Below are 8860 nucleotides of genomic sequence, written 5' to 3'. Positions count from 1 at the left end.
AACTACAGATATGCCTTGTGACCTTGCTGAGTCACAATAGACAGGGTTTTCCAGCTGGGTCTATTGATAAGTGAGTTCTTGCCAGACAGGATGCTACCAAACTAAATTTCCCTTTCTCTGGAGGTGATGGAATATCAGGGCAGGATTGTATTCCTCACAGCCCAATAGCACCTTATTTCAATGTGACTAGTTGGGAATGTGAGGATGTGACCATACACTTCCCACCTTATGGCTGCCTTTGCTGCTTAGCCGAAGAACCAGGCCTCAGACTGTCACAGTAAGAGAAGGCCATTACACAGACAGACAGTGATTTTTTATTCTCTCTTTTATATCTTTATAACTAGCTAAGTGATAAAAATACACCTAAATTCTTAAAGTACAGACCTCTGCAGACAGGCCTGAATCTCTGTATCCTAACAGTCCTCGAGGTCAGGCAGCCTCTGGGTAAGCGGGTGGGGACTCAGATCCTTCCACAGGCCAATTCCACCAGGGTCATGTATAAACCAGGGAAGTTTGCCACAATAGCCAGACCAGATGCCCCCTTTACACTTGTGCTCTGTTCTCATTGCTTCTCTGTCTCTCTTCCCCTCATCTCTGCTGCTCCCCCTCTGGGCTTTCTCAGCACCTGGCCCCACAGCACTTCCTGGCAGCAAGAGACTGCGCTATCTGCACCTGCAGCCTCTCTCCTGCTTGCTAAGGAAAGGAACCTTTCCAGGAAATGGCCACAGCTTCTGGGAATCCCTGTGTGGCTGTGAACAGAGTTTGGCTCCTGGCACACAAGGCAACTTAAAAGCTGAGCGCCCAGACAGGGGCTTGAAGCCTGGACCCTCAGATTAAGAGCCTGATGCTCTACCACCTGAGCTACCTGGGCTTGTAAGGAGCAAGCTTCACCATTCACCACAACAGTGATTATCCCAGTGTTCAGGCAAGAGTGAGCACGCAGGCAAAAGAGAGGCAAAAAAAGTACCAGGAACCCCTCCTCTTTTTCTGCACAGCCACTGCCTGTCAGAAGGATTCCTCCTCCTCCTCAGGGAGACTAAATCTCTGTGCCTAGACAGCCGGTCCATCCGCTGCACCTCAATCCCCAATGCCCGAGCCTCCCTGCCAAAGCCCTGCACCTGGCCCCATACAGTTAAGTCTCACGTGTCGCTGGGAACTTAACTTCTTGTGCCCAGAGAGTCTCGGCCCCCTCAGCAGATGACCTGAGAAACACAGTGTCCGGCTTTTCCAAAGAAGTGTTTAGACCCCCTCATCATGTGGCCTAAAGGATAAGGCATCTCCCTGTGGATCGGATGATTCAGGATTTGAGTCCCCTCGTGGTTGTGCTCACTTTGTGCTGCAAGTCCTGCTCCCTTCAGGGCTGGAACCTCTTCTTGGCGGCTCAGGCCAATGCTCCGGCTTCAGCTAGAGCCCCGGGAAGGAGTTGGGGGGTGGGTGTCACAAAGGCTGGGGCATGAGCCCCAGGTGCTTCCAGTCTCGCCTTTGCCCTTCCTGACTTGCCAAAGAAAGTGGGCGGCTCCACTGCCAAAGTGAGCACCATGAGTGGGAACGGTCAGAGGCCCCACCAGGGGGGCTGGCCCTGCTTTCCTACCCTCTTCTGATGTTGGCCACAGAGCATCAGCAGCCGCCCTGCATGCTGGTCTGTGGGTGGCCTTCAGTGGGGTTCAGCACAGCAGGGAGCAGGCTGGCCCTGTGGCTGTCTGCTGGCCACACATAGGCATGGTCCTCTCCTCCTCTTGCCCTGGCCTCTGTGGCTTTTAAGCCTTCCCTTGGAGCAGTCAGCACCAGCCACCTCTACTCCAGGTGCCCAGAGGAGGAGAGGTGCTGGGCTTCCGCCTGCCCAGCCCTGACTATGAAGCCTGGCCCTGGCCCTGCTTCTTTCAAGCGCCAGGTGGGCAAGAGGGAAAGCACAGTGGCAAGTGCCAGACTTGTGGGCACCAGGTGAAGCCGTGAGAATCCCAACCCTCAGGTGCCAGTTCTAGAGCCCTGACCCATCCAGCAGGAGGGGAAAAAATGGCTCTTGCAGAGCTGGAGACAGGGAAGTGGAGCAGTGTGAGCTCCAGGGCTTTACCACAAGGTCCCACTGAGATTTGAACTCAGATTGCAGGATTCAGAGTCCTGAGTGCTGCCCATTACACCATGGGACCAGCTCATTCTGCCTTCTCTGGCCATCAGTGACCCTTATGGGGCCTGCTCAAGTAAGGGACTGTTGGCCCCTTATTAAAGCTTAGTGGGGATTTTGGTTGGCTAGTTCCCAGTCCCAGTAGAAGGGGGAAGGGCCAATGGGAAATCAGGCCCCTGAGACTGACAGGCGCCTGGGCAACGGGGAGAGGCCAAAGCTCCAAGTTAGCTGCACTGACAGGCCAGGCATTGTAATGAGGGAGTCACCAGGCCTGGGGGTCCCATCCTCCGTGGGAGCTGGAACTGCCTGGGCCAGAGTGGGGCAGAGCTAAGGAGAGAGCAGGAGCCCGAGAAGAGCCAGGGAGCACAGCTGCACCAGCCGGGGAGAACCAGAGCTGATCTGTGCTGGGAGCTGAGCCGCAGCAGCACGAGCTGTAGAAGCTGCCCAGGGAGCAGATCTGTGCTAGGAGAAGGGCTGCAGCAAGTGGAGCCAGAGGAGCAGCCCAGGGAGCTGGAGGCAGAGCAGCAGCAGCACTGGGGCTGGAGGTGGGTGCAGTGAGCAGCGTGGGAGAGCGAGGGGGACCCTGGGCAGAAGGCCCAGTGCAAGGAGATGCCACCCGTCAAGAGACCTTGCAGGCCAGACTTTTGGGGGTGGGGGGATCATATCCCCTACATGGGGGCTGACACTGGGAGCAAGGGGCCTGTCACCTAGAGCACATGGCCACTGCCAGAGCAAGTGTCCAGCCCGTGGTGTCCCTGCAGCACAGCCAGGGCCTGGGGAGGAGGCCTGGAACATGTGCGGGAGAGACTGTGACCTGCCCTGACCCTCCAGAGACGCTGGTTGTGATCTCCCTGCGCCACAGAACAGGGTGACGTGTTTTCCTTTCCCATCTTTCCTTGTGTTTTACATTGATTGCTGGGTAGTAAATGGTGTTTGCTTGAAGCACATGCAATGAGGAGTGGGTCAGGGAAGTGCCCAGAGTGGAGACACTGTAGCCCCCGTTCAAGTGATCATGACAAGATTGGGAGTCATCAAACCCCCCAGGATTCCTGGTCCCAGCCTTGTTGGGGTTACGAGGTCTCTGCCACACACCAGAGTAGAAAGAGCCTCCTTGAGGTCAGGCAGCCTCTGGGTAAGGGGGTGGGGACTCAGATCCTTTCTCTGGCCAATTGCACCAGGGTCGTGTATAAACCAGGGAAGTTCCCCACAATAGCCAGACCTGAACCCCCTGTACACTTGTGCTCTGTCCTCATTGCTTCTCTGTCTCCCTTCCCCCCATCTCTGCTGCTCCCCCTCTGGGCTTTGTCAGCACCTGGCCCCACAGCGCTTCCTGCCAGCCAGAGACACTGTGTTCTAGGCCTGCTCCTGTGGATGTGGCCTCTCTCCTGATTCCTGAGGAAAGGAACCTTTCCAGGAAATGGCCACAGCTTCTGGGAATGCGCATGTGGCTGGTGGACAGCACCAGGAATCATTTGGCTCCTGGCACACAAGGCAACTTAAAAGCTGAGCACCCAGACAGGGGCTTGAACCCTGGACCCTCAGATTAAGAGCCTGATGTTTTACCAACTGAGCTACCTGGGCTTGTTGAGATCATCTTCACCGTTCAGCACAAGAGTGAGCAGGCCGGCAAATGAGAGGCAAAAAAAGTCCCCAGAACCCCTCTTCTTTTTCTGCACAGCCACTGCCTGTCAGCAGGATTCCTCCTCCTCCTCCCTCCTGTGCCTCAGTACGACTAAATCTCACATCTAGACAGCCGGTCCGTCCGCTGCACCCCAATCCCCCATGCCTGAGCCTCCCTGCCAAAGCCCTGCACCTGGCTCCAGAGAATTAGGTCTCCCTTGTCGCTGGGAACTCGACTTCTTGTGCCCAGAGAGTCTCGGCCCCCCTCAGCAGATGACCTGAGAAGAACAATGTCCCCCTTTTCCAAAGAAGGGCTTGGAGGGGTTTTTATCATGTTACCAGGTGGCCTAATGGATAAGGTGTCTGAGTGTGGATCAGAAAACTGAGGGGTCAAGTCCCTTGGTGGTTGTGTTTCTGCAGTTGTGCTGAACATCCTGCTCCGTTCAAGGCTAGAAACTCTTCTTGGCCGCTCAGGCCAATGCTCTGACTTCAGGTAGAGCCCCGGGAAGGAGTTGGGGGGTGGGAGTCACAAAGGCTGGGGCATGAGCCCCAGGCGCTTCCAGCCTTTGCCCTTCCTGACTTGCCAAAGAAAGTGGGCGGCTTCCCGGGCTAGCGTGTGCGCCTGTCCCTGTGCTGGAGGGTACTTGCTACATAGCGTCTTCAGAGCCTGGGTATTTCTCTGCTTCTCGCCAGCTGGGGAAAAGCCTCTTGGGGTAAAATCTCCTGCCCCACTGCAAAAGTCAGCACCTTAAGTGGGACCAGTCAGAGGCCCCACCATGGGGGCTGGCCCTGCTTTCCTACCATCTTGGGACGTTTGCCACAGAGCATCAGCAGCCGCCCCGCATGCTGGTGACCTTCAGTGGGTGTTTGGCATGGCAGGGAGCAGCCTGGCTGGGTGTTTTTGTGCCTGTCTGAAAGCCACACCTAGGCATGGTCAAGTGTGTTCTCCTTGCACACAGATTTTGACAGGTTTTCCTCCTGATCAGCAAGTGGATTAAGCACGTCTTCAGTGGGGGTTTGGCATGGCAGGGAGCAGGCTGGCTGGGTGTCTTTGTGGCCGTCTGGTGGCCATGCATAGGCATGGTCCTGCCCTCCTCCAGTCCTGACCTCAGTTGCTCTGTAGCTTTTAAGCCTTCCCTTGGAGCTGTCAGCACCAGCCGCCTCTGCTCCAGGTGCCCAGAGGAGGAGAGGTGTTGCTGGGTCACTTTTACAGATGGCCCCTTCCCTGGTACTGCCCTTGCTCAGCTGCGCAGAGGAGCTTCCATCCCCAATCCCTGCCTGTCACTGCCCAGCAGCCCTCTGGCACCATTCCTGCCTCACTCTCTTCCTGCCATGTTGGGAAAGACAGCTCCCATCTCTCCTTGTTAAAGGTCAGGTGGGCCAACTAGGGGCAGAAGCCCATTCTATGTTTTCCTACTGCAGAGACCAAGCTCAGGGACTCACCTTGGGTGCAGGCACTGCTGTGCTCCCACAAAACAAGCCACCACTGCACAAAGAGAGATGAAAGGACCCGCCAAAGCCTGGGATTGAACCAGGGACCTTTAGATCTTCAGTCTAACGCTCTCCCAACTGAGCTACTTCGGCAGCTGCATAATAGTTTTTTGGCCTGTTGCTTCTCTGTCTGGGATGTGTTTGTCAGCAGTTGCACACAAAAAGGACAGGAAAACGAACGGCTGCTCCACACCCCCACCGGAGGAACCCGGCGCCCTTAGCTGTGGGGAGTAAGAAGTGGCTGTTGGCTGACAGGGCCTGTCCCCGAGGAGCTGGAACAGCAGCTGCTGCCTCCCCCTTGGCTCCAGGCTGTGGGAAATGCTCATTGCCTGGCTGCATGGGCGGCTGCTGCTCCGTGCTCTGGAGAGCGTCTGTATTGCTCTGTCAACCCCCCGTCTTCACTGAGCCAGTCTGGTAAGGTCCCAAGTGCCCCCTCCGGCCTGGCAGCTGAGAGTCTGTGCAGACATCAGCCCCCCTGCCAGCCCCACAGGCAGCAGCAGCGCCAGCCCCCCAGCACCACAGGGGCACTCAATGCACTTCCTGTGGGGAAATGGCTCCTTGGCGTCCAGCTGCTAGAGTGAGAGCCAGGGGAGAGCAGTGTCTGGCTCACCGTGGGGGAGAGAAGAGACCTGGTGAGTGCGGATCTCCCTCAGCCTCCCCCGCAATGCTGGTCAGTTGTATTGTCACTGTGATAGTCGGTGCTTTCCTTCACGGCCGGCCCTAGAGGGGTCTGTGAAAAATCCCCCATTTCCTCCCCAGGCCCTGCCCCCACTCCACCCCTTCCCCCAAGCCCCCACCCCTATCCCATCTCTTCGCACCCTGCACCTTCCTGCCCCATTCCTCTCCCTCCCCCACCTCTTACTGTCCCTTCTCCTCCCCCTCCCCGCCCAGCACCTCCCTCACCCCACTGAACAGCTGATCACTGGCAAGTGGGAGGCGCTGAAGGGGAAGAGGAGGAGCTTGTCAGCAAGGCCTGTAGTGGGGGGCGGGAGCTGGTTGCCAGTGGGCGCTGAGCACCTATTTTTGCTCTGTTGGTTCTGCAGCCCCGTAGCTCCCATGGAGTCGCTGACTTGGCTCCTTTCACACTCTAGAGAGAGGAGCAGAACCAGGGCTATGGCTGATCTATGGGGCACCAGGTGAGTGGCAGAGGCTTCAGGTGCTGAGAGCTTGCCTGACCCCTCAGGGACACAGTGTGAGGGGGTGTCCCAGGGATCTCTATGAAAGGAGCAGAACAGGATTTACTTGGGGTGGGGAGAGATTTCAACTCCAACACCTTAACCACTCGGCCATCACAGCTGTGAGCACAAAGCTACCCCAATGCCAGAGAAACTGGTAAAGAATCCCAATGCCCAGGCGTGAAGTCATCTGAACTACAGGATTCCCACCGCAAACCTGGCTCCCAAAGCACAGGGGGGATTGGGGGTTTGTTCTCTTTGCTTAGCCATGTGCAGTCGCACAGAGGCGCGTTTAAAGTCTCCCCTCCCACAGAGCGGGAAGGGAAATGATTCTTAACTTGAAGCCTGATGTAGGGTGACCAGACATCCTGATTTTATCGGGACTGTCCCAATATTTGCTCTCCCCGACACACACTCTAACCACTGGCCCCACTCCTCCCAGGGCTGGAGATAGAACCCAGGAATTCTGACCACCAACCCCCCTCCTCTGCTCTGACCACTAGACCCCACACTCCTTGTAGCTTTTAGGCTCGCTGCCTCTTCTATCCATGCACCCCACCTGTCTATCCCTTTGCCGCCCCTGGGCAGGGAGCAGGCTGGCCGGGTGTCTTTGTGGCCGTCTGCTGGCCATGGTCCTCTCCTCCTCTTGCCCTGCCCTCAGTTGCTCTGTAGCTTTTAAGCCTTCCCTTGCAGCTGTCAGCACCAGCCGCCTCTGCTCTAGGTGCGCTGAGCAGGAAAGGTGTGTTGGGCTCCAGCCTGTGACTCTTCCTCCATCCTGCCTAGCCCTGACTATCAAGACTGGCCCTGGCACTCAGGGCCGGCTCCAGACCCCAGTGCACCAAATGCGCACTTGGGGAGGCCTTTTGCCGGCAGGCGGCTCCGGCGGACCTTCCGCAGTCATGCCTGCGGGAGGTCCACCGGAGCCGCAGGACAGGTGGACCTGCCGCAGGCATGACTGCGGATGCTCCACCGGAGCCGCGGAACCAGCGGAACCTCCGCAGGCACGTCCTGCTTGGGGCAGCAGGATTCCTAAAGCCGCCCCTGCTGGCCCTCCTTCCTTCAAGTGCCATGTGGACAAGAGGTAATGTGGCTGCAAGCAAAATGGCCAAACTTGTGGGCATCAGGTGAAGCTGTGAGAATCCCAAGCATCTGGTCAAACCACTAGACTGCAGGCATCAGCAACCAGGGTAACAAGTTTTAGAGCCTCAACCCATTGTTGCCATCACAACCTGGCCCTCGTGGGCGAGTCACCCAGCAGGAGGGAAAAGATTTGCTCTTGTACAGTTGGAGACAGGGAAGTTGAGCCCTGTGAACTCCAGGGCTTTAGCACAATCCAACACAAGGTCCCAGTGAGATTTGAACTCAGATTGCAGGATTCAGAGTCCTGAGTGCTGCCCGTTACACCATGGGACCAACTCATGCTGCTGTCTCTGTGCATCAGTGACCCTCACGGGGCCGGCTCGTGTAAGGGACTGTTGGCCCCTTACTAAAGCTTAGTGGGGTTTTTGGTTGGCTAGTTCCCAGCACCAATAGAAGGGGGAAGGGCCAATGGGAAATCAGGATCCTGAGACTGACAGTCCCCTGGGGCAATGGGGAGAGGCCAAAGCTCCAAGTTAGCTGCACTGACAGGCCAGGCAGTGTAATGAGGGAGTCACCAGGCCAGGGGGTCCCATCCTCCGTGGGAGCTGGAACTGCCTGGGCCAGAGTGGGGCAGAGCTAAGGACAGAGCAGGAGCCCGAGAAGAGCCGGGGAGCAGAGCTGCACAGGTGTAGTGCCAGAAACTGCTCCCTGTAGGACTTTGCTACCTGTAGCTGTTACTGATACCTGAGGTGGTTCTTATTTGCTGACTTGTCCTAATTGGTTAAAACTTGAGAGTGGTGGGGGATGGAAGCATAAAGGCTTCATCCTCCAAACGACCCTGCCTGGTGTCCATCTGTATCTATTACCTCTTAACACCGGATTGTAAAAAATAGAGTGAGGTCATTTAAACATTTATTTTGCAGCTTCATTTACTATGCTAACAATGTAGCATCCTGACACTGATACTTCTGCCCATGTGACCTGTGGGTTGGATTCATTTTAGTGGGATGTGGGACATGTGGAGGATAATTTAAACTCTTAATTTCCTTATGGTTTCCCTGCAATATACTTCTCTGCTGGTGCAATTTCTGACCATTGCACGTCTATTATATTTATTACAATAGCACAAGTAAGTCACACAAGTGACATAGTCTAGGGGCTTGGCTACACTTGCAAGTTAGAGCCCATTAAAGCAGCCCCGGGTGCCCTAACTCCTGAGGTGTCCACACTCGCAAGGCACATGGAGCACCTGGGCTCTGCAGCTGGAGCGCTCCTGGTAATCCACCTCCATGAGAAGTATAAAGCTCGCTGAGCCCTGCTGAAACGCCCGGGCATCAGTGTGGACGACGTGTTGCATCACTGCACTATGTTT

General features: G+C 56.3%; 4 non-coding genes across 4 annotated transcripts; all 4 read right to left on the bottom strand.

Moving 5' to 3' along the window:
* Positions 1–798: 798 nt before the first annotated feature.
* TRNAK-CUU lies at positions 799–871 on the bottom strand. The gene has a single exon. It is a non-coding gene; the product is annotated as a tRNA-Lys (tRNA).
* A 1204-nt stretch (positions 872–2075) lies between these two features.
* On the bottom strand, positions 2076–2147 carry TRNAQ-CUG. The gene has a single exon. It is a non-coding gene; the product is annotated as a tRNA-Gln (tRNA).
* Positions 2148–3630: 1483 nt separating this feature from the next.
* Positions 3631–3703, bottom strand: TRNAK-CUU. The gene has a single exon. It is a non-coding gene; the product is annotated as a tRNA-Lys (tRNA).
* Positions 3704–5253: 1550 nt separating this feature from the next.
* On the bottom strand, positions 5254–5326 carry TRNAF-GAA. The gene has a single exon. It is a non-coding gene; the product is annotated as a tRNA-Phe (tRNA).
* Positions 5327–8860: the final 3534 nt, after the last annotated feature.

Source organism: Mauremys reevesii, linkage group 23, assembly GCF_016161935.1.
Source record: "Mauremys reevesii isolate NIE-2019 linkage group 23, ASM1616193v1, whole genome shotgun sequence".
Lineage (NCBI taxonomy): Eukaryota > Metazoa > Chordata > Testudines > Geoemydidae > Mauremys > Mauremys reevesii.
This window is presented reverse-complemented; position numbering and strand designations above follow the sequence as displayed.